This window comes from Phacochoerus africanus, chromosome X (genome assembly GCF_016906955.1).
Source record: "Phacochoerus africanus isolate WHEZ1 chromosome X, ROS_Pafr_v1, whole genome shotgun sequence".
Taxonomy (NCBI): domain Eukaryota; kingdom Metazoa; phylum Chordata; class Mammalia; order Artiodactyla; family Suidae; genus Phacochoerus; species Phacochoerus africanus.
In genome coordinates this window covers 66,545,774-66,572,381 of record NC_062560.1, presented here as the reverse complement: position 1 = coordinate 66,572,381, position 26,608 = coordinate 66,545,774, and positions in this window count along the sequence as shown.

Below are 26,608 nucleotides of genomic sequence, written 5' to 3'. Positions count from 1 at the left end.
TTTGTGAATGTATTGCTAGGTTTTGACTGTGGTTGTTCTGTTTATTAAGTATGTTAACCCTTTCCTATATCTGCTCGATTTAGCCTGAAAGTCATATAGGCTCACACGCATTCTTGAAAAAAAAAAGAGTCTAGATTTTTTTACTTTATTTCCCCACATCTTATGATTTTGATGTTCTTTGGTATCACCTTCATGTTTATCCTATTGCTGTTATGTCTGTTCAATAGGTTTTTTTTATTTTAGTTCTGTATACTGACTCATTTAAGTGATGACTTTCCAGTTGTGATTTCCTCCATGCTATGTCTTCTTATTTCGTTTTTATTTAGAGGAGCCCTTTCAGTGTTTCCTTTAAAATGGGTTTAGTATTGCAGTACTCTTTTAGTTTTTGTTTGTTGGGTAAAATCCTTATTTCTCCTTTGATTTATATAATATCCTTGCTGGGCAGAGTATTGTAGGCTGCAAATTTTTCCCTTTTAGTACTTTGAATGTATCTTGCCACTCTCTTCTGACCTGTAGTATTTCTGTAGAGAAATTAGTTGATAGACTTAAGGAGTTCCCTTATAATTAATGCTTTGTTATTTTCTTACTGCTTTAGAATCTAACTTTATCTTTAACTCTTTAACTTTTGACATTTTTATTATAATTTCTTAGTGTGGGCTTATTTGGGTTCAACTTGTTTGGGGCCCTCTGTGCTTCCTGTATGTTGATATCTATTTCCTTTAGATTTGGAAACTTTTCAGCCATAATTTCTTCAAATATATTTTCAATCCACTTTCCTTTTTTTTTTTTTTCTCCTTCTGGAATCCTTATTATGTGCAGATTGGGCTGCTTTATATTATCCCATAAATCTCTTATATGGCTTTCATGCTTTTACGTTTGGTTTTTTGTCTGCTGTCTTGATGGGTTGATTTCCATTATTCTATCTTCAAAGTCAGTAATTCATTTCTCTTTATTATTCATTTGGCTCTTCAGTGCCTTTAACTCAGGCAGTGTCTCTGCAAATGAATTTTCTATTTTTTCTTGGCTCCTCCTTATATTTTCCTAAAATATTACTGTATTACTCTTCATATCTGCTCTTAATTCCTTCATATTTGCTGTTAATTCCTTCAGTATTTTCATTATCTCCTTTCTGAACTTGGTATCTGTTAGACTACAGAGGTCTGTTTCATTGCTCCCTCAGGGGAATTTTCTTCTTTCAACTGTGAATGATTCCTGACCTTCTTCATTTTGCTCATATTTTTCTTATTCTGTGAGTTTAGGGAAATAACTACTGTAGTCTTGGAGGACTATGCATATGTGAGAGCACCCCTGGGTGTTTTGTGAGAGTTAACTTTTTTGGCATTAGGGTTGCTTTTGGTTTGGATGCTTGATGTATCTTTTCCCATGCATGCAGGGTGTTATCCCCTTGATAGGGTGCTGTGTGTGCTTCCAGGGAGACTGCAGCAATGGACAGGGCTAGTAGCCAGTGCCTGTTTGTTGGGCCCTTGACAGTGGTGAGGACCCATGGGAAGATAGCACAGGCTGCTCCTGGTTTCAGGGCCCTGTAAGTGTCAGTGACTCTCAGGCAGGTGTAGGCAGTGGCCAGAACATTTAAGTCACCTCAATATATAAGGCAAGTTCTAACAAAGTTAAAAGGAGGAAATAATAGCATGGAAATTTAACACCCCACTTACACCAATGGACAGATCATCCAGACAGAAAATCAACAAGGAAACACAGGCCTTAAATGATACTCTAGACCAAATAGACTTAACTTATACCTATAGAAATTTTCACCCCAAAGCAGCAAAATTATATTCTGCTGCTCAAGTGCACATGGACACTCTCCAGGACAGATCACATCTTGGGCCACAGAATAAGCCTTGGTAAATTAAACAGTCTTGAAATTATTTCAAGCATTTTCTCTGACCACAATGCTATGAGCTTAGAAATCTACTAAAAAAGAGCAAAAAGAGAGAAACCCCTTAAAGCTAATAAATATGCTAATAAACTACTAATGGATTGCTGAAAAATGAAAGAGGAGATAAAAAATAGAGGCAAATGACAACAAAGATATGACAATCCAAAACCTGTGGGACACAGCAAAAGCAGTTCTGAAAGTGAATTTTATAGTAATAGAATCTTACCCCAGGAAACAAGAAAAAGCTAAAATAGAAACTTAATCTTACACCTAAAATATCTAGAGAATAAAGAGCAGACACAGCCCAAAAGTAGTAGAAGGAAAGAAATCATAAATATTAGAGCAGAAATTTATGACATACACATAAACAAACAATAGAGAATATCAAAGAAAGCAAAAGTTGGTTCTTTGAAAAGATCAAAAAATTGATAAACTTTTAGCCAGACTCCTCAAGAAAAAAAGGAGAGTGTTCAAATCAATACAATTAGAAATGAAAAAGGAGAAATTACAACTGACACCACAGAAACACAAAGGATCATGAGAGAATACAAAGAGCAGCTATATACCAATAAAATGGACAACCTACAATAAATGGACAGATTCTTACAAAGGCTCAACCTACCAAGACTGAACCAGAAAAAAATTGAAAATATGAACAAACCAATCACACATACTGAAATTGAAAATGTAATTTTTAAAATTTCCAAAAACAAAAGTCAAGGACCTGATGGCTTCATGGGTGAATTCTACCAAACATTTAGAGAAGAGTTGATGCCTATTATTCTGGAAATCTTCTAAAAACTTGCAGATGAAGGAACATTCCCAAGCTCAATATATGAGGCTACCATCATCCTGATACCAAAACAATACAAAGATACCATAAGAAAAAATTACAGGCCAATATCACTGATGAACATAGATGCAAAAATCCTCAACAAAATGTTAGCAAATTGAATTCAACTCTATATTAAAAGGATCATACACCATGACCAAGTGAGATTTTCCCAGGGATACAAAGATTCTTCAATATCTGAAAATCAATCAGTATGATACACCACATCAACAAACTCAAAAATAAAAACGATTTGATAATCTCAATAGATGCAGGAAAAGCTTGTGACAAGATTCAATACCGATTTCTGATTTAAAAAAAATCTCCAGAAAGCGCACATAGAGGGATCCTCCCTCAACCTAATAAAAGCCATATATGACAAACCCACAGTTAACATCATTCTCAATGATGATAAACTTAAAGCATTTCTGCTAAGATCAGGAAAAACACAAGGATGCCCACATTCCACTACTATACAACATAGTTTTGGAAGTCCTAGCCATGGAAATAAGAGTGGAAAAAAGACATAAAAGGATTCAAAATTGGAAAAGAAGAAGTAAAGCTATTACTGTTTGCAAATGACATGATACTATACCTAGTAAATCCTAAAGACACTACCAAAAAATTTTTAGAGTTCCTCAATGAACTTGGTAAAGTTATGGGATACAAAATTAATCACAGAAATTAATTGCATTTCTATACACTAACAATGAAAGATTAGAAGGGGAAATTAGGGAAAACATCCCATTTACCATCATGTAAAAAAGAATAAAATACTTATTAATAAACTACCTAAAGAGACAAAAGACATTTTTTTTCAGAAAAATATGACATTTATGAAAGAAATCAAAGATGGTGCAAACAGATGGAAAGATATACCATGCTCTTGGATTGGAAGAATCAATATTGTCATAAGGACTATACTACCCAGGGCAATCTACAGATTCCATGCAATCTCTTTCAAAATATCTATGATATTCCTCACATAAGTGAACAAAATATTTTAAAATATGCATGGAAACACAAAGGACTCCAAATTGCCAAAACAATAAAGGAAAAAAATACAGAAATTTAGGAATCAGGCTAACTGATTTTAGACTATACTACAAAGTTACTTTCATCAAAAGAATATGGTATTGGCACAAAAACAGAGATATAGGTCAATGGAACAGGATAGAAATTCCAGAAATAAACCAAAGCACCTATAGTCAACAAATCTATGACAAAGGATGCAATAACATACAGTAGAGGAATGATAGTCTCTTCAATAAGTAGTGCTGGGAAAACTGGACAGCTACATGCAAAAGAAATAAAGTAGAACATTCTCTAACACCATACAAAAAATAAATTCCAAATGGATTAAAGGAATAAATGTAAGGCCAGATACTATAAAACTATTGGAGGAAAACACAGGCAGAATGCTGTTTGACATAAATCAAAGCAACATCTGGTTTGATCCACCCCCTAGAATAATAATAATAAAGACAAAAATAAGCCAATGTGACCAAATAAAACTTAAGAGATTTTGCACAGAAAAGGAAATCATTAAAAAAAGCACGCACACACACAAAAGACAAAAAAAAAGAGTTCCCATCGTGGCTCAGTGGTTAACGAATCCGACTGGGAACCATAAGGTTGTGGGTTCAGTCCCTGGCCTTGCTCAGTGGGTTAAGGATCCAGCATTGCCATGAGCTCTGGTGTAGGTCATAGATGTGGCTCGGATCCTGAGTTGCTGTGGCCCTGGCATAGGCTGGTGGTTACAGCTCTGATTCAACCCCTAGCCTGGGAACCTCCATATGCCATGGGAGCAGTCCAAGAAATGGAAAAAAAAGATAAACTGAGAAGAAAATCTATTTTATCCCATTCTGTAACCATCAAGGAATTAATCTCCAAATATACAAACAACCCAATGAAAAAATGGGCAGAAGATTTAAATAGACATTTATCCAAAGAAGACATATGGATGGACATAAGGAATGTGAAAAAATGCTCAACATCACTAATTATTAGAGAAATGCAAATCAAAACTACAATGAGGTATCGCCTCACTACAGTCGAAATGGCCATCATTAATAAGTCCACAAGTACCAAATCCTAGAGAGGATGTGGAGAAAAGGAAAATTCCTTCACTGTGGGTGAAAATGTAAATTGGTACAACCACTATGGAAAGCAGTATGGATGTACTTCAGAAAACTAAATATAGAAATACCACATGAGGAGGAGGTGAAAAAGATGGTAGAGGAGTAAGAGGTTGCTCTCAGCCTCTCCCATAAACATTAAAAAAACACATCTACATGTAAAATGAATCACACAGAACATCAACTGAATGCTGGCAGAAGAACTTAAACCTCCAAAAAGGGAAAGAAACTCTTGACATAACTGAGTAAAACAAAAGAAAAAGAGAGAAAAGGAATCAGGACGGGACTAGCATTCCCAAGAGGGAGCTGTGAAGGAGAAAAGGAACCCACCTCCTGGGAGCCACCTAACTGATGAAAGATCAGCCGAGTGTGCAGTACCTCAAAGTCACTGAGAAAAGCACAGCAGCTGGACTGAGAAAGCAAAACAAAGTGAGAGCTGCACAGACCATCTGAACCACCAGCCCAGACACCACAGCCTGAGATGCTTAGGCGGGGGCTGGACATTGAGACTCAGGCTCTGGAGGTAGGTCTCAGGGAGAGAACTAGGGATGGCATGAGGGGCTAAGGAGCTGTGCGCCATGCCATGGGCTAAGGAGGGGAATGCCATGGCAGAGGGAATCCAGGAGAAAGTCTGGACCAATAGGAGATGCAAGGCGCTATTGTTGGGAAGGGGAGAGGAGGAGGGATGGGCTGCCATAGGAAACTCCCTGCGCCAGATGTGTGCCCATACCCACAAGCTTAGAAAGTGGTGTGAAGCCTCTTGCTCATTTAGGGGAACTTAGGCACTTTTCTACAGGCTAACAGTGGCCAGGCATCTATTGTTTGGGCTAAGTGCATAAGGGGGATAAGTGCAACACGTTTCCTTTTGAATGATCTACAGGGGGCAAGGACAGACTGCAGTCATTTCAAGGCCAGAGGGAGGTGTGGCTTACCACCACTAGGGGACTCTGAGTGGGCTACACCTGCAAGCTGATATAGGAACGGGTTAAAGTATTTTAAAACCAGGGAAGCCACAAATCAAAACCGAACATTACCCTCACAAAAACTGAAAAGTACTCAAGCATAAAATAAATTGATACTGTCCAACCAAAAAAAGAAAAGCAGAAAAGAGAAAGATAGAATCAACTGGAAAACAGGGTTTAAAATGGCAAAAAAAAAAATACATATCTATCAACTATCACCTTACATATCAATGGACTGAAAGCTCCAATCAAAAGACAAAGAGTGGCTGAGTGGATAAAAAAGCAAAATCCTTCAATCTGCTGCCTACAATAAAATCACCTTAGGACAAAGGACACATAGAGCTTGAAAGTGAGGGGATGGGAAAAGATATTTCATGCCAATGGACAAGACCGGAAAGCAGGAGTTGCAATACTCATATCAGACAAAATAGACTTTAAAATGAAGGCCATAAAGAAAGGCAAAGAAGGACACTATTTAATGGTTAAAGGGTCCATTCAAGGAGAGGATATTACAATTGTCAATATATATGCCCCCAATATAGGAGCACCCAGATACCTCCAACAAATACCAACAGATATAAAAGGAGAAGTTGATGGGAATACAATCGTAGTAGGAGACTTTAACACAAAACTCACATCAATGGACAGATCCTCCAGACATAAAATCAATAAGGCAACAGAGATCCTAAATGACACAATAGAAAAGGTAGGCTTAATTGACATTTTCAGGACATTGCATCCCCCCCCAAAAAAAATCAGAAAGCACATTCTTCTCAAGTGCACATGCAACATTCTCAAGAATTGATCACATACGGGGGCACAAAGCTAACCTCAACAAATTTAAGAAAATAGAAATTATTTCAAGTATCTTCTCTGACCACAATGACATGAAACTAGAAATCACCACAGGAAAAGAAATGAGAAAAAAACTGACTACATGGAGACTAAACAACATGCTACTAAAAAACCAATGGGTCACTGAGGAAATCTGGAAGGAAATGAAAAAATACCTCAAGACAAATGATAATAAAGACACAGTCAGTCAAAATCTGTGGGATGCCCCAAAAGCAGTTCTTAGAGGGAACTTCATAGCAATAAAGGCCTTCCTCAAAAAAGAAGAAAAATCTCAAATTGACAACTTAACCCCCACCAAAATGAATTAGAAAAAGAACAACAAACAAAACCTAAAGTCAGCAGGAGGATGGAAATCATAATGATCAAAAAGGAAATCAATAAAATAGAGATTAAAAAACAATAGAAAAAAATCAATAAAACCAAGGGCTCGTTCTTTGGAAAGGTAAACAAAATAGACAAACCTCTGGCTAGACTACCCAGAAGAGGAGAGGAAAAACCCAAATAAACAAAATCAGAAATGAAAAGGTAGACTCACAACTGATACTACACAAATAAAAACAACTATGAGAGAATACTATGAACAATTGAACAACTGTATGCTAACAAACTTGACAACCTAGAGGAAATGGACAGCTTTCTAGAGACTTAGAGCCTGCCAAAACTGAATCAAGAAGACATAGATGAACTGAACAGACCGATCACTAGAAATGAAATTGAATATGTCATAAAAACATTCCCTAAAAATAAAAGTCCAGGACCAGATGGCTTCACAGGTGAATTCTACCAAACATGCAAAGAGGAACTTATACCCACCCCCCTTAAACTTTTTCAAAAGCTTGCAGAAGTAGGAACACTCCCAAAGATATTCTATGGTGCCACCATCACCCTCATTCCAAAACCAGACAAAGATACCGCCCAAACAGAAAACTATAGGCCAATATCTTTGATGAATATCGAGGCAAAAATTCTTGACAAAATTTTAGCCATCTGAATCCAACAACATATAAAAAAGATCATAAACCATGACCCAGGTGGGATTCATCCCAGGTGCACAAGGATGGTTCAACATACACAAATCAAACAATGTCATACACCACATTAACAAAAGAAAAGTCAAAAACCACATGATCATCTCAATAGATGCAGAGAAAGCTGTTGACAAAGTCCAACTTCCATTCACGATCAAAACTTTTGCCAAAGTGGGTATATAAGGGACATACTTTAACATATTCAAAGCCATTGATGACAAACCCACAGCCAATATAATATTCAATAGAAAAGAGCTGAAAGCCTTCCCACTGAACTCTGGAACAAGACAAGGATGCCCACTCTCACCACTGTTAGTCAACATAGTACTGGAAGTCCTAGCCACAGCAATTAGACAAACAAAAGAAATAAAAGGCATCCAAATAGGAAGAGAAGAGGTAAAACTGTCACTGTATGCGGATGACATGACACTGCATATAGAAAACCCTAAGGACTCAACCCAAAAACTACTTGAACTATTCCACAAATTCAGCAAAGTAGCAGGATATAAGATTAACACCAGTTGCATTTCTGTATACTAGCAAGGAAATATTAGAAAAGGAATACAAAAATACAATACCTTTTAAAATTGCACCCCAAAAAATCAAATACCCGGGAATACACCTGATCAAGGAGGTGAAAGACTTATATGCTGAGAACTATAAAACACTAATATTGGAAATTAAAAAGATGCAAAGAAATGGAAAGATATTCCACGTTCCTGGGTTGGAAAAATGAATATTGTCAAAATGGCCATACTACCCACTGAAATCTACAGATTCAATGCAATCCCTATCAAATTACCCATGACATTTTTCACAGAATGAGAACAAACAATCCAAAAATCTATATAGAACCACAAGAGACCCAGAATTGTCAATGCAATTCTGAGGAATGAATACCAAGCAGGAGGCGTAACTCTCCCAGACGTCAGGCACTATTACAAAGCTGCAGTCATCAAGACAGTGTGGTACTGGTACCAAAACTGACATACAGACCAATGGAACAGAATAGAGAACTCAGAAATAAACCCAGACACCTAGGGTCAATTAATCCTTGACAAAGGAGGCAAGAGCATAAAATGGGAAAAGGACAGTCTTTTCAGCAAGCATTGCTGGGAAACCTGGACAGCAGCATGCAAATCAATGAAACTAGAACGCACCCTCACACCATGCCCAAAAATAAAATCCAAATAGCTTAAAGACTTAAAAGCAAGACAAGACACCACCAAACTACTGGAAGAGAACATAGGCAAAACATTCTCGGACATCAACCTTACAAATGTTTTCTCAGGTCAGTCTCCCAAAGCAACAGATGGGACCCAATCAAAACTGACAAGCTTTTGCACAGCAAAGGAAACCAAAAAGAAAACAAAAGACAAGTTATAGAATGGGAGAAAATACTTTCAAATGATGCAACTGACAAGGGCTTAATCTCTAGAATATACAAGCAACTTATACAACTCAACAGCAAAGAAGCCGATCAATCAATGGGAAAATGGGCAAAAGACCTGAATAGACATTTCTCCAAGGAAGATGTACAGATGGCCAACAAACACATGAAAAAATGCTCAACATCCCTGATTATTAGAGAAATGCAAATCAAAATCAGCACGAGATACCACCTCACACCAGTCAGAATGGCCATCATTAATACGTCCACTAATAACAAGTGCTGGAGGGGCTGTGGAGAAAAGGGAACCCTCCTTCACTGTTGGTGAGAATGTAAGCTGGTACAGCCACTACGGAGAACAGTATGGAGGTACCTTAGAAATCTGTACATAGAACTACCATATGACCCAGCAATCCCACTCTTGGGGATATATCTGGACAAAACTTTCCTTAAAAAAGACACATGCACCCTTATGTTCATTGCAGCACTATTCACAATAACCAAGAGATGGAAACAACCCAAATGTCCATCAACAGATGATTGGATTAGGAAGATGTTGTATATATACACAATGGAGTACTACTCAGCCATAAAAAAAGAATGACATTATGCCATTTGCAGCAACATGGATGGAACTAGAGAATCTTATACTGAGTGAAATGAGTCAGAAGGACCAAGACAAATACCATATGATATCACTTATAACTGGAATCTAGTATCCAGCACAAATGAACATTTCCACAGAAAAGAAAATCATGGACCTGGAGAATAGACTTGTGGCCACCCAGGGGGAGAGGGAGGGAGTGGGAGGTATCGGGAGCTTGGGGTTATTTGATGCAACTTTGAATGGTTTTACAATGAGATCCTGCTGGGTAGCATTGAGAACTATGTCTAGATACTTATATTGTAACAGAACAAAGGGTGGAAAAAACAATGTATAAATGTAAGTTTATATTGGCCCCCATGCTGTACAGCAGAAAAATAAATAAATAAATGAATAAAAATAAATTAGCAATCCTGAGGAAAGGATGGTACAAAAAACAGAATATTCAAAATGCAGTTGGAATTAATAGATGAGGACCCTAAAACACATATAGACTACATATCAAAATCTAATGGGGTCCACAAGCCAAAACATAAAACGGACATACACAAAAAAAGGAAAAGGAACCAAATACATCACTAAAGATAATTATCAAATCACAAAAATAAGAAAAAAAATAGGAAGGAAAGAAAACAGTCCTAAAATAACAAATCCAAAACAATTAAGAAAATGGCAATAAGTAATACATACCTGTACTTACATTTAATTTAAATGGATTAAGTACTCCAACCAAAAGATACAGATTGGCTGAATGAATACAAAACAAGACCAATATATATTTTGCTTACAAGAGACCCACTTCAAACCTAGGGACACATAAAGACTGAAAGAGAGGGCATGGAAGAAGACATTCCATGCAAATGGAAATCAAAAGAAACCTGGAGCAGCAATACTTAAATCAGAAAATATAGATTTTAAAATAAATATCACGAGAAAAAAGGGACATTTCATAATGATCAAAGAATCAATCCAAGAAGATTTAACAGTTGAAAATATATACGCATCCAACATAGGAGCACCACAATATGTGAGGGAAATAGTAAAAGACTTTATAAAAGGAAAAACTGACAATAACACAATAATTGTGGTGGACTAAAATACCCCACTTACATAATTGGACAGATCATCCAGACAGGAAATAAATAAGGTATCAGAATATTTCAAATACTCCCTAGACTGGATAGACTTAATTGATATTTATAGAACATTCCATCTAAAAACAGCAGAATATAATTCTTCTCAAGTGCACACAGAACATTCTCCGGGATAGATCACATTTTGGGTCACAAATCAAGCCTTTGTAAATTTTTTAAAAAATTGAAATTATATCGTGCATCTTTTCTGACCACAAGGCTATAAGACTAGAAATGAACTACAAAAGAAAAAAAAAAGCAAAAAACACAAAGGCCTGGAAGCTAAACAATATGCTGATAAACAACCAATGGATCACTGAGGAAAGTAAAGGGGAAATCAAAATATACCTAGAGACAAATGACCAAATGATAGTGTGAACAAGACAATCCAAAACCTATGGAATGCAGGAAATGCAGTTCTAATAGGTAAGTTTACAACAATACAAACTTATCTCAGGAAACAAGAAAAGGCTCAAATAAAAGCAAACCTTACACCTTAAGCAAGTAGAGAAAGAAGAAAAAGCAAAACTCAAAGTTAGCGAAGGAAATAAATAGACATCGGTGAAGAAATAAATAAGAGATGAAGAAAACAATAAAAATCAATGAAAACAAATGTTGGTTCTTTGAAAAAATCAACAACCCTTTAGCCAGACTTATCAAGAAAAAAAGAGGGCTCAAATGAATAAAATCAGAAATGAAAAAGAAGTTATGACTGACACCACAGAAATATAAAAGGTCATAAGAGACCACTACAAGCAACTTTATGCCAATAAATGGACGAAGTAGAAGAAATGGGCAAATACTTAGAGAGATACAGTCTTCCAAGACTGAAAGCCAGGAAGAAATAGAAAAGATGAGTGGAACAATGCAAGTACTGAAATTTAAACTGTAATTTTAAATTTTTCAAAATACAAAAGTCTAGGACCTGATGTCTTCACTGGTAAATTCTATCAAATATTCAGAGAAGAGTTAACAGTTATTTTTCTGAAACTCTTTCAAAAATTACAGAGGAAGGAAAACTCCCAAACTTATTATATGTGGCCACCATTACCCTGATACTAAAACCAGACAAAGATACAACAAAAAACTACAGGGTAATATCACTGATGAACATAGACACAAAAATCATCAACAAAATATTAGCATACTGAATCCAAAAGTATATTAAAATAATTATACACCATGATCAAGGGGGATTCTTCAATATCTGCAAATCACTCATTTTGAATCCCTACATTAACAAATTGAAGAATAAAAACTATATTATCATCTCAATAGATGCAGAAAGTTTTTGACAAAATCCAGAACCCACTTATTATAAAATCTTCCAGAAAGTGGGCACAAAGGGAACCTACTTCAATGTAATAAAGGTTATATATGACAAATGCACAGCTAACATCATTCTCAAAAGTGAAAAGCTGAAAGAATCTCTGCTAAGATCAGGAACAAGACTCAGATGTCCACTCTTCTTGACACTTATATTCAACATACTTTGGGAAATCCTAGCCATGACAACCAGAGAAGTAAAAGAAATAAGATGAATCCAAATTAGAAAGGAAGAAGTAAAATTATCACTGTTTGTAGATGACATGATTCTATACCTAAAAAATCCTAAAGGTGCTACCAGAAAATGGTTATAGTTCATCAATGAATTTGATAAAGCTGCAGGATACAAAATCAATACACAGAAATCAATTGCATTTCTATATATTAACAATGAAAGATAAGAAAGAGAAATTAGGGGAAAAAATTCCACTTACCTTCACAACAAAAATAATAAAATTCCAAGGAATAAACAAATCTAAAGAGACAAAAGACCTTTAACCTGAAAACTATAGTTGGCTGATGAAAGAAATCAAGATGAAAAGAACAGAAAGATACACCATCCTATTAAATTGGAAGAATCTACATTGTCAAAATACCCATACTACCCAAGGCAATCAACAGATTCAGTGTAATCCCAATCGATTTTCCAATGGCTTTTTCACAGAAGTAGAACAAAAAAAATTTTTCAGTTTTTATGGAAACCCTGAATAGCCAATGCAATCCTGAGAAAAACAAATTTAGCTGAAGGAATCAGAATCCCTGATTTCAGTCTATACTGCAAAGCTACAGTCATCAAAACAGTATGGTATTTGTAAAGAAACAGAAATATAGATCAATGGCACAGGATAAAAAGGCCACAAATAAACCCACACAGCTAAGGTCAACACAGCTATTACCAAGGAGGCAAGATTATACAATGGAGAAAAGAAAGCCTCTTCAATAAGTGGTGCTCGAAAACAGGACAGCACCTTGTAAAATAATCAAATTAGAACACTCTATAACACCATATACAAAAATAAAATGAAAATGGATTAAGGATTTGAACATAATGCTAGATACTATAATGCTCCCAGAAGAAGACAAAAGCAGAAGACTCCTTCGCATAAACCACAGAAATAGCTTCTTTTTTAAAAACATATATGTACACATTATATTTTTGCACATTATCATGCTCCATCATAAGAGACTAGAGATAGTTATGAGGGCTAAAGAGCAGGATCTCATTGCTAATCCATTCCAAAGGCAATACTTCTTAGCTGTTAACCCCAAGCTCCCGATACCTCCCACTCCCTCCCTCTCCCCCTGGGTGGCCACAAGTCTATTCTCCAGGTCCATGATTTTCTTTTCTGTGGAAATGTTCATTTGTGCTGGATACTAGATTCCAGTTATAAGTGATATCATATGGTATTTGTCTTGGTCCTTCTGACTCATTTCACTCAGTATAAGATTCTCTAGTTCCATCCATGTTGCTGCAAATGGCATTATGTCATTCTTTTTTTATGGCTGAGTAGTACTCCATTGTGTATATATACAACATCTTCCTAATCCAATCATCTGTTGATGGACATTTGGGTTGTTTCCATCTCTTGGTTATTGTGAATAGTGCTGCAATGAACATAAGGGTGCATGTGTCTTTTTTAAGGAAAGTTTTGTCCAGATATATCCCCAAGAGTGGGATTGCTGGGTCATATGGTAGTTCTATGTACAGATTTCTAAGGTACCTCCATACTGTTCTCCGTAGTGGCTGTACCAGCTTACATTCTCACCAACAGTGAAGGAGGGTTCCCTTTTCTCCACAGCCCCTCCAGCACTTGTTATTAGTGGACGTATTAATGATGGCCATTCTGACTGGTGTGAGGTGGTATCTCGTGCTGATTTTGATTTGCATTTCTCTAATAATCAGGGATGTTGAGCATTTTTTCATGTGTTTGTTGGCCATCTGTACATCTTCCTTGGAGAAATGTCTATTCAGGTCTTTTGCCCATTTTCCCATTGATTGATCGGCTTCTTTGCTGTTGAGTTGTATAAGTTGCTTGTATATTCTAGAGATTAAGCCCTTGTCAGTTGCATCATTTGAAAGTATTTTCTCCCATTCTATAACTTGTCTTTTTGTTTTCTTTTTGGTTTCCTTTGCTGTGCAAAAGCTTGTCAGTTTTGATTGGGTCCCATCTGTTGCTTTGGGAGACTGACCTGAGAAAACATTTGTAAGGTTGATGTCCGAGAATGTTTTGCCTATGTTCTCTTCCAGTAGTTTGGTGGTGTCTTGTCTTGCTTTTAAGTCTTTAAGCTATTTGGATTTTATTTTTGGGCATGGTGTGAGGGTGCGTTCTAGTTTCATTGATTTGCATGCAGCTGTCCAGGTTTCCCAGCAATGCTTGCTGAAAAGACTGTCCTTTTCCCATTTTATGCTCTTGCCTCCTTTGTCAAGGATTAATTGACCCTAGGTGTCTGGGTTTATTTCTGAGTTCTCTATTCTGTTCCATTGGTCTGTATGTCAGTTTTGGTACCAGTACCACACTGTCTTGATGACTGCAGCTTTGTAATAGTGCCTGACGTCTGGGAGAGTTACGCCTCCTGCTTGGTATTCATTCCTCAGAATTGCATTGACAATTCTGGGTCTCTTGTGGTTCTATATAGATTTTTGGATTGTTTGTTCTCATTCTGTGAAAAATGTCATGGGTAATTTGATAGGGATTGCATTGAATCTGTAGATTTCAGTGGGTAGTATGGCCATTTTGACAATATTCATTTTTCCAACCCAGGAACGTGGAATATCTTTCCATTTCTTTGCATCTTTTTAATTTCCAATATTAGTGTTTTATAGTTCTCAGCATATAAGTCTTTCACCTCCTTGATCAGGTGTATTCCCGGGTATTTGATTTTTTGGGGTGCAATTTTAAAAGGTATTGTATTTTTGTATTCCTTTTCTAATATTTCCTTGCTAGTATACAGAAATGCAACTGGTGTTAATCTTATATCCTGCTACTTTGCTGAATTTGTGGAATAGTTCAAGTAGTTTTTGGGTTGAGTCCTTAGGGTTTTCTATATGCAGTGTCATGTCATCCGCATACAGTGACAGTTTTACCTCTTCTCTTCCTATTTGGATGCCTTTTATTTCTTTTGTTTGTCTAATTGCTGTGGCTAGGACTTCCAGTACTATGTTGACTAACAGTGGTGAGAGTGGGCATCCTTGTCTTGTTCCAGAGTTCAGTGGGAAGGCTTTCAGCTCTTTTCTATTGAATATTATATTGGCTGTGGGTTTGTCATCAATGGCTTTGAATATGTTAAAGTATGTCCCTTATATACCCACTTTGGCAAAAGTTTTGATCGTGAATGGAAGTTGGACTTTGTCAACAGCTTTCTCTGCATCTATTGAGATGATCATGTGGTTTTTGACTTTTCTTTTGTTAATGTGGTGTATGACATTGTTTGATTTGTGTATGTTGAACCATCCTTGTGCACCTGGGATGAATCCCACCTGGGTCATGGTTTATGATCTTTTTTATATGTTGTTGGATTCAGATGGCTAAAATTTTGTCAAGAATTTTTGCCTCGATATTCATCAAAGATATTGGCCTATAGTTTTCTGTTTGGGCGGTATCTTTGTCTGGTTTTGGAATGAGGGTGATGGTGGCACCATAGAATATCTTTGGGAGTGTTCCTACTTCTGCAAGCTTTTGAAAAAGTTTAAGGGGGGTGGGTATAAGTTCCTCTTTGCATGTTTGGTAGAATTCACCTGTGAAGCCATCTGGTCCTGGACTTTTATTTTTAGGGAATGTTTTTATGACATATTCAATTTCATTTCTAGTGATCGGTCTGTTCAGTTCATCTATGTCTTCTTGATTCAGTTTTGGCAGGCTCTAAGTCTCTAGAAAGCTGTCCATTTCCTCTAGGTTGTCAAGTTTGTTAGCATACAGTTGTTCAATTGTTCATAGTATTCTCTCATAGTTGTTTTTATTTGTGTAGTATCAGTTGTGAGTCTACCTTTTCATTTCTGATTTTGTTTATTTGGGTTTTTCCTCTCCTCTTCTGGGTAGTCTAGCCAGAGGTTTGTCTATTTTGTTTACCTTTCCAAAGAACGAGCCCTTGGTTTTATTGATTTTTTTCTATTGTTTTTTAATCTCTATTTTATTGATTTCCTTTTTGATCATTATGATTTCCATCCTCCTGCTGACTTTAGGTTTTGTTTGTTGTTCTTTTTCTAATTCATTTTGGTGGGGGTTAAGTTGTCAATTTGAGATTTTTCTTCTTTTTTGAGGAAGGCCTTTATTGCTATGAAGTTCCCTCTAAGAACTGCTTTTGGGGCATCCCACAGATTTTGACTGACTGTGTCTTTATTATCATTTGTCTTGAGGTATTTTTTCATTTCCTTCCAGATTTCCTCAGTGACCCATTGGTTTTTTAGTAGCATGTTGTTTAGTCTCCATGTAGTCAGTTTTTTTCTCATTTCTTTTCCTGTGGTGATTTCTAGTTTCATGTCATTGTGGTCAGAGAAGATACTTGAAATAATTTCTATTTTCTTAAATTTGTTGAGGTTAGCTTTGTGCCCCCGTATGTGATCAATTCTTGAGAATGTTGCATGTGCACTTGAGAAGAATGTGCTTTCTGATTTTTTTTGGGGGGGGATGCAATGTCCTGAAAATGTCAATTAAGCCTACCTTTTCTATTGTGTCATTTAGGATCTCTGTTGCCTTATTGATTTTATGTCTGGAGGATCTGTCCATTGATGTGAGTTTTGTGTTAAAGTCTCCTACTACGATTGTATTCCCATCAACTTCTCCTTTTATATCTGTTGGTATTTGTTGGAGGTATCTGGGTGCTCCTATATTGGGGGCATATATATTGACAATTGTAATATCCTCTCCTTGAATGGACCCTTTAACCATTAAATAGTGTCCTTCTTTGCCTTTCTTTATGGCCTTCATTTTAAAGTCTATTTTGTCTGATATGAGTATTGCAACTCCTGCTTTCCGGTCTTGTCCATTGGCATGAAATATCTTTTCCCATCCCCTCACTTTCAAGCTCTATGTGTCCTTTGTCCTAAGGTGATTTTATTGTAGGCAGCAGATTGAAGGATTTTGCTTTTTTATCCACTCAGCCACTCTTTGTCTTTTGATTGGAGCTTTCAGTCCATTGATATGTAAGGTGATAGTTGATAGATATGTATTTTTTTTTTTGCCATTTTAAACCCTGTTTTCCAGTTGATTCTATCTTTCTCTTTTCTGCTTTTCTTTTTTTGGTTGGACAGTATCAATTTATTTTATGCTTGAGTACTTTTCAGTTTTTGTGAGGGTAATGTTCGGTTTTGATTTGTGGCTTCCCTGGTTTTAAAATACTTTAACCTGTTCCTATATCAGCTTGCTTCACCCTGATAATCATATAGGCTCAAACACATCCTTTAAAAAAAAGAGTCTATTTTTTCTTATTTTCTTTCCCCATTTTGTATGATTTTGAAGTCTTTTTTTTTTGAAGTCATTTATTTTTTAATATCTTCATATTTAGATCTGTATGCTGGCTTATTTAAGTGACTGCTTTTCAATTGTGGTTTCCTCCATCCTATTTCTTCTTTTTTCTTTTACTTTTTTATTTTAGTGAAGCACTTTCAGAATTTCTTTTAGAATGGATGTAGTATTGCTGTACTCTTTTAATTTTTGTTTGTTGGGAACATTCGTTATTTCCCCTTCTATTTTAGTTTATATTCTTGCTGGATAGAGTATTCTAGGTTGCAGATCATTTCCTTTCAGCACGTTAAATAAATCTTGCCACTTCCTTCTGGCCTGTAGTGTTTCTGTAGATAAATCAGCTGATAGACTTATGGGGGTTCCCTTATAATTTATGCTTTGCTTTTCTCTTGCTGCCTTTGGAATCCTCTCTTTAACTTTTGCCATTTTTATTATATGTCTTGGTGTGGGCCTGTTTGTGTTCAACTTGTTTAGGGCCCTCTGTGCTTCCTGTATCTTGATATCAGTATGTTTAGCTTTGGAAATTTTTCAGCCATAATTTCTTCAAATATATTTTCAATCCCCTTTTCTTTTTTTTCTCCTTCTGGAATTCCTCTTATGTGTAGATTGGCCCACTTTATATTATCCCATAGGTCTCTTATATTACTTTCATGTTTGTTTTTTTTATTTGGTTTTCTGTCTGCTGTCCTGATTGAGTGATTTCCATTATTCTATCTTTCATGTAACTAATTCATTCCTCTGCATTATTCATTCTGATCTTTAGTGCCTATAACTCAGTTTGCAACTCTGAAAATTAGTTTTCTAGATTCTCTATGTTCCTTCTTTTATTTTCTAGTTCCTTTCTTTCTTTTTCTTTTTGCCTTTCTAGGGCCGCTCCCAAGGCATATGGAAATTCCCAGGCTAGGGGTCTAATCGGAGCTGTAGCTGCCGGCCTTCACCATAGCCACAGCAATGCAGGATCTGAGCCGCATCTATGACCTAGTTCCTTTCTAAAGTGTCTGCATTACTGTTCATATCCTCCCTTAATTCCTTCTTTATTTTCACTATCTCCCTTTGGAACCTAATGTCTGTCAGACTGCAGGGGTCTGTTTCATTGTTGACTGCTTTAGGTGAATTTTCCTGTTGCTTTAGCTGGGAATGTTTTCTGAGCTTCTTCATCTTGCTTGTGTTTTTCTTTTTCTGTGAGTTTGGGAAGCCAAACTGTATTCTTGTAGGGCTACTTCTGTGTATGTGCACCCCTTTGTAATTTTGGGTGTTGCTATTTATTTTTTGTGTTAGAGTTTTAATATTTTCTGTCTCTTTCTTTGGTGTGAGCAGGCTGTTATTCCCAGGGTGCTCAGTGTGTTTTAAGGGAGAAATAGGCAATGGGTAGGGCCAGGAGTCAGTTCATGGTAATTGGGCTCTCATCAACAGCAAGGACCTGCAGGAATGTGGCACAGTCTACTCCTAGTTGCAGGACCCTGGGAAGTGGTAATAAATTTTTGCAGATCCTCATGTTGACCAGAGCATTTAGCAGAAACACCTTCAGGTTGCTTGAGTTCCCAGGGGGAGTGAGAGAAACAGCAGCTTGTATTTTATTGTAATGACCTCCTCTGAGGTGATTGGAACCACAGGTGAAGCCTTTACAGGGACCCCTAATGGGAGCAGGCCATAACCATCTCTAGAGTCAATGATAACTGTGGAGGTTTCCCCCCACCCTGTGTAGACCATGAATGAAGCAACCTGTGTCACTTAGCTCACCTAGGAGGTGCTGTACAGGCTGCTCCTAGTTTCACAATCCTGGGAAGTGACAGAGATCAGGTGTGTGGGTACTGCCCTGGGCTTTTGCAGTGGCAGCAACAGGGCAGGTCTCTTCCCAGTGGTGCAAGAGCACCAACAGGTGCTGTTCAGTCACAATGCCCTCCTCTGTGGTGCCCTTGTGGTGAATGGGGCTGCAAGTGGTGTCTGTTCATAGACCCCTACTAGTGGCAAGCCACTCACACCTCTGGAGACAGAGATAACTTCAGTGGTTTGCCCCCACCTCCTGTAGACCATGCCAGCAGCACCTCATCGTGCTTAGCCCCCATAGGAGGTGCCGTGCAAGCTGCTCCTAATTTCAGGTTCCTGGGAAGGGACAGTGATCAAGCATCTGGGCACTTCCCAGAGAATTTAGCAGTGGCAGCAGCAGGGCAGGTGTACTCCCAAGGGAGTGAGAGCAGCAACAGGTAGTGTTTCATCTCAATGTCCTTCTCTGTGGTGTCCTCTGAGGTGGTTGGGGCTGCAGGTGATTTTTGCTCAGGTATCCCCAGTGGCAGTGGGCCACACCCACCTCTGGAATCAGGGATAACTGCAGCAGTTTGCCCCCCATCACCTGCAGACCACACAAGAAGCACCCTGTCCCAATTAGCCCATGCATGAGGTGCTGCACCAGTTGCTACTAGTTGTAGGGTCTTGGTAAGGGACAGTGACCAATTGTCTGGGTGTTTCCCAGAGTGTTTGGCAGTGTCAGCTGCAATGCAGGTGTGCTTCCAGGGGAGTGAGAGCAGCAACATATGGTGCTTTGTTGCAGTGCCCTATTTTTTTTTTCTTTTTTGCCAACCTCTGAGGTGACTGGGGTCACAGGTGGAGCCCACTCACAGGCCCCCAGTGGTGGCAAGCCACACTTCCCTCTGGCCTCTGAGATGACCACCTCAGTCTGTCCCTGCCACCTGTAGATCATGCAGGAGACACCACATTGCACTGAGCCCCCCGATGCCCTTAGCCCAAATAAGAGGTACCTGACCACCAGTATCCTGCACAAGGAGCACCCAATCTCCCCTCAATGAGAAAGAGGCTTGTCACCACCCTTACCCTGCACCTGATCCACACTGCCCTCTGAGAGCCTGTGGGCATACACATGCTCCAGTGCAGTGAATTACCTATGGTGTCCACCCCTCATCCTCTTGCCCTCCCCAACAATGGCACCTTGCCTCTCCTGTGGTCGGGACCTTCTCATGGGTTCCCTCTGCTGTGGCATTCCTCTCATCAGCCCAGTGGCACACTGCTCCTTAGCCCCCCAGGCTCTCCCCACTCCTCTCCCTGGGACTGACCTCCAGAGCCTGAGTCTCAGTGCCCAGCCCCCACCCAAGCATCTCAGGCTGTGGTGTCCAGGTGGTGGTTCAGATGATCTGTGCAGCTCTCACTCTGCTTTGCTGTTCTCAGTCCAGCTGCTGTGCTTTTCTCAGAGACTTTGAGGTCCTGCCAACTCAGCTGATCTTTCAGTCAGTTAGGTGGCTCCCCAGGATATGGGTTCCTTTTCTCCTTTTCTCCTTCACTGCTCCCTCTCAGGAGTGCTAATCCTGTCCTGATTCCTTTTCTCTCTCTCTCTTTTCTTCTTTTGTTCTACCCAGTTATATCAAGACTTTCTTGCCCTTTTTGGAGATTTAAGTGCTTCTGCCAGCATTCAGTTGACGTTCTGTGCAGGTTATTTTACATGTAGATGTGGTTTTTTGATGTGTTTGTGGGAGGCGGTGAGTGCAACCTCCTAGTCCTCCACCATCTTGCTCTGCCCTGTTTTTTTTTTTTCTTATTTTGTCCTTTATTTTATTCTAGATTTTAAAGATCGAGGGAGAGGGAGGGAAAAAACACAACTGACAGACACTAAACAAGAGTAGGGCTTTTCATGAGGCTAAGGACTTTTAATGTGAAGTGAGCTTTTTTCAGACTTATTATTCAAGTAAAAGCAATTTCCAGATGTTTGCAGACTCTGCATATAGAGTTTATGTAATAACATCTCCAACTTATGACTGTGTAGATCATTAACCTCTATATGCTGTTGTCTCAAAGAACAACAGCTACACATTATGAGCTAAACACTCATTTTTCAGAAGGAAAAACTGAAAACCAATGATAAAGCCAGAATTAGTACCAAAATTTATGGACTCTTGGTGCCAGACTATTTTCACTAAGGCAGAGGAGAAATTAATTCTGAGATTTCAAGGAGTTCTGAGGAAGGAGCCAGGCCCAAGGTGGCAATAAGTGAAGAGCCTGAAAATCTGAAATTCTCAACAGAGTGTTTTCACAAGTGTGAGAACCCATAGCTATGATCCTTCCAGAAATAATTCCTTGGTTAAAATATAGTTAGTAGTTAGGGTTTTTTAAACACATTAACTCAGACTTATTTCAGCACTCATCAAATTTTTCAAAAGTTATAATTTTTGCTTAAGTGAAAACTTTGACAGGCAGTGGGGGATTGTCATGAGGGATTGTTGTGATGATATAATACCTGGGGCATAGAAAGCTCATACTTATCTGGGAGTATCCTTGAAATTTCTGGGAAGGGACTGTTGGCCACTGTGGGCTCACAGTTTATTTGTTTGTCCTTGAGTATCTGCTGTTGGAGCATGATTGACTGATGAACAGACCCCTGGTCTATTTCAACACCTAAGCTCTGTCACCTAATCTTTTCTCCCTCTCCCAGAGCAAAGGGGTATTCACAGCTTCATTCTTTGATTAGCAGAATAGAACAGTTGGTGACACAAAACAGTGCAGGGTCCCATTTCTATAGAAAGTGAACAGGATGGGATTAAGATGGCAGAATAGAAGGACTGGAGCTCAACTTCTCTCCTAAAATCAACAAAATTCACAACTGAAGGCTGAGCAATATTCAACCAAATAGACCTGTACAGGAAACCTTAAAAAAGATATCCTACTCCGGAAGACAAAGAGGAGGCCACATAAAGAGGTAGGAGAGGCAATTTCATGATATAAACAACCCCTACTGGCCTGGTGGGAAGCCCCACAGACTGGAAACTAACTGGTTCACAGAGACTCACCTACAGGAGTAAGAGTTCTGAGCCCCACATCAAACTCCCACATGTGGGGATCTGGAACTAGGAGAAAGAGCCCCTGGAGCATCTGGCATTGAAGGCCAGTGGGGCTTGTGCACAGGAGCTCCACAGGACTGGGGGAAATTTAGACCCCATTCTTAAAAGGTGCACACAGACTTTCACATGCACTGGGTCCCAGAGCAAAGCAAAGTCTCCATAGGAATATGGGCCAAACCTGGCTGCAGTTCTTACAGAAAGTGAACAAACTGGATAAATGCTCTGAAACTAACCTTCACATTGAGTCTAATGGACAGGTCTTCAAATAGTCCCGGTATGTGGCTTTTCCTTTCTCCACTTCCCTATCTCATCTTTTGTAAGCATTATAAAGCCCTAAGTTTTCCAAAGTGAAACTCTACATAAAGCAGAATTCCTCAGTAATCTGACTGGAATTAAGATCAAGTTCCTTCTTCCTCCAGAAAGACTTATCTGACCATCTCAGATCATATATCTTCACTACTTTTCTCCTTCACTTTCCAGGATTTTTGCTATATTTTCGGTGCCTCTTATTTGGCTCATCACTCATCATAACACAGCATAGAGTAATTTTTATAAATGCTTGATTGTCTCTGTACACATGCTCAAAAGTCCTAGAGGGAAGTGTTTTTCTTATCCATAGCTCTCAGCAGAATGTTTTAGACATAATAAGCTCTCATCTCAAGGAATTAATGAAATAGAAGCACTGATTGTCATAATATTTACCATTGTTAAATGAAGTGCCATTATCTGGCACTGCAAAATATTTTCCCCCAAATCATTAAACAATGGTCAATTCCCTGCTACAAATCCAAAGAAAAAAATATAATGACTTTTTTTAACTCTACACAACACTCTAGTTTAGGAGATTAATTCCTGTCTGGTGAAAGAACCCAAATGTAATAAACATTCTTTCTCTCTCCCTCTCTCTCTCTCTCTCTCTCTCTCTCTCTCTCTCTCTCTCACGCACACACTTTCTTGACAAGAGACTATATGACCCATCTATCCCGTATATAAATACTAATGAATAATAATGTGTAAAAACCTCTGACTCCTACCCCCAGTTGTTTCCTTATCCCACCATGGACATTAATCAAGCATGTTAAAAGTCCATATTGAAGATCATTTTTACATCCTGTTTCTATTGTTAAATACATTATCTCTCTCTCTCAGGTTTGAGTTATAATGTGTTTGATCGGTTCATCACCATGCCCTCATTTAAGTCAGCAATTAAAATGTTAAATTAGGACGGCACCAAAGACAGATCCTACCAACATATCACATTAGATATCTGTCTCCATAGAATATATCCATTACAATCAACACTTTAGATCCAATTAATCAGTAAAAAACACTCCTGCCACTCCACCTGTACTTTTTTATAGTGCAAAATTCACCAGTTTTTCCTGTAATACTAATATATTTCATTAAATATCCTTCTGAACTCCAAATAATGTCTACCCAATTCTTCTCTTCTTGCTATACAAAAAAGCAGACCCATTCTAGAAATACTGTGGACACTGACTAGCTGTGGAGTTTAGCAACAGAAGAGGAAAAGAGAAATAGAGACTGGAGATCTGCCACAATTCTTTTGAGTCCAGATTAACATGACTCATGTAACAAGATTCCTGCCACTTTTGTTGGAAGATTGAGTCAACTTCTAATCTTTTGTAATGTTTAAAAATTATTTTCCTTAATCAAATTCTGACCCTCTAGGCCTACATATTTCATGGACTTACATATATTGCCTAAAATTTTCCTTGTGAAGCACAGACACATTGTGCCCTTCAGACATTCTGAGGAATTTTAAGTCAGGGAACTCCTGAAACCATCTATCACTACTACCCCCTTCATTTTATCAAATAATAAAACCGAGTTCCAGGAAATGAAAGTGATTTGTTTCAGGTCTTATAGAAAGTTAATGTCTGAGTTGGAGCTGGAAGTTCCCTTCTGATTTCTGGCAGGGTTCTCTTTACTGTGTTTCACAACCTCCATGGACACTGTAAACTCTCTGTCTTGCCTTAGCCATTAAAATTAAGCTATACTCTTCTTTTGAATATTTTTTTCTGAATCTTCTCCAGCTTGGTTAAGTTGTGCTTTTTCAGACTCTTTCCTTCCTTTTGTGAACTTTTACAACAGGAGAAAAGCAAGAAGTGGGGATCAATGAGATGCTTTGTTTATCATTAATCTCATACAATACAAATCCCAAGAGTTTATTCAGGATAGAGTTATTGTCAAACATAGTTCAGATACAAAGTCTGGATAACAATAAACATTTCTATTTTGTGGAGACAGCAGGAATTTGAGATATAAGATTGTAAGTAATGAATTATTCCACTCAATGTGTCCTTTTACAACAGAAAGGATTAGCTATTCAAAACCATCCTACAAAGTTTGTAATGGGCATTGGAAACTGCTATTCACACTAGAACAAAAAAGCTGGTATTAATCTTTTGATGATGACTGAATTTCCCCAAATATACCTTTTCATTTAACTGAAATATTTCTAAAAATCTTGTGTAGATAAAATTATATTTTTTAGAAAACATTGGTAACAACTTAAAATCCTTAATAATTATGATAACTTCAAACAATAGAAAACCATGGAGTCATTAAAAATATTAAGGAAATAAATCATTGAAACAAAAACATAATTATACTAGGTTTTTAAGTGGTAATGAATCATAATATTAAACAATATATGGCACAATCTCATTTTTGTGGAAGAAAAATAATTATATATCTATTATTTGACAATAATGAGGGATATAGATACCAAGCAGTTAAGTATGGTTATCTATATGGATAAGATGAGGGGTATTATTTTCCATTTTGGTTGTCTGTATTTTCTTATTTTTCTAAAATTAGGTATATATCATATTTGTAGTAAGAAAAACAATAAAATAAATTTATTCCAACCAAGGGAAATTACATTTCCCTATAACCATGTAAGACTAAATTTCATCACCATATTTTGAATAGTGCTTTCTACTTTCCCAATATTTTCATATAATGACTGAGGGTGATAAATAGGACAAATGTCATAGACAATAAAATGAGAGCCAAAGACTGTGTGTAACTTGAATAGATGTTTAAAACTATCAACTTGATAATAGAGCAAGGTCTATTAACATGTCTCTTAACACCCAAGGCAGAGTACATTTTTCTATGCTACATGGTTTCCTGCAGTATAGTTCATATTTAATGATGAAATTAGGAAATTAAGACAAGTTAAGTAGCTTGACTGTGGTTGTATCTAGAGGTGAAAAAAAGTCTTCCCTCCCCCAATAAAGTAGAGGACACTAAAGCAGCATTAAAGCAACAGAAAAAATTTTCAAAATAACAGTATATTATCACTGTCTCTTTCTTACCTGGAAAAGTAGAAATCATGCAGGCTACCCTATAAATCAAGTTCACCTGCTGCCCAGGAAGGCCCCATTTGAGGCTAATCAAAATAATCATTACTAAGTGATAATAATTATCAATTTTTTAAAAGAGGACAAAATGAACTTTGCAGAACAGACAGACTCACAGACTTGAAAAACTTATGGTTTCCAAAGGAGACAGGTTGGGGGTAGCGGGATGGGCTAGGGGTTTGGGATGGAAGTGCTATAAATTTGGGTTATGTTGATCATTCTACAACTGTAAATGTAATAAAATTCATCAAGTAATTTTTTTTGTCTTTTTTGTTGTTGTTGTTGTTGCTATTTCTTGGGCCGCTCCCGCAGCATATGGAGGTTCCCAGGCTAGGGGTTGAATCGGAGCTGTAGCCACCGGCCTATGCCAGAGCCACAGCAATGCGGGATCCGAGCCGCATCTGCAACCTACACCACAGCTCATGGCAACGCCGGATCGTTAACCCACTGAGCAAGGGCAGGGACCGAACCCACAACCTCATGGTTCCTAGTCGGATTTGTTAACCACTGAGCCACGAAGGGAACTCCTCATCAAGTAATTTTTTAAAAAGTGTTTCAAATTCCCAACACTAAATGCTGGTTATGTCCTTGATGATAGATGGAAGTCTAATTTTATTAGGAAGGAATTTCCTCAATCATCCCCTTCAGTAACCAAAAATGCCTAAAAAAGAAAAAAGGAAAAAAATATGTCTGACAACCTAACCAGTTACCAATGTTCAATTTCTATATAATTTCTCTCTCT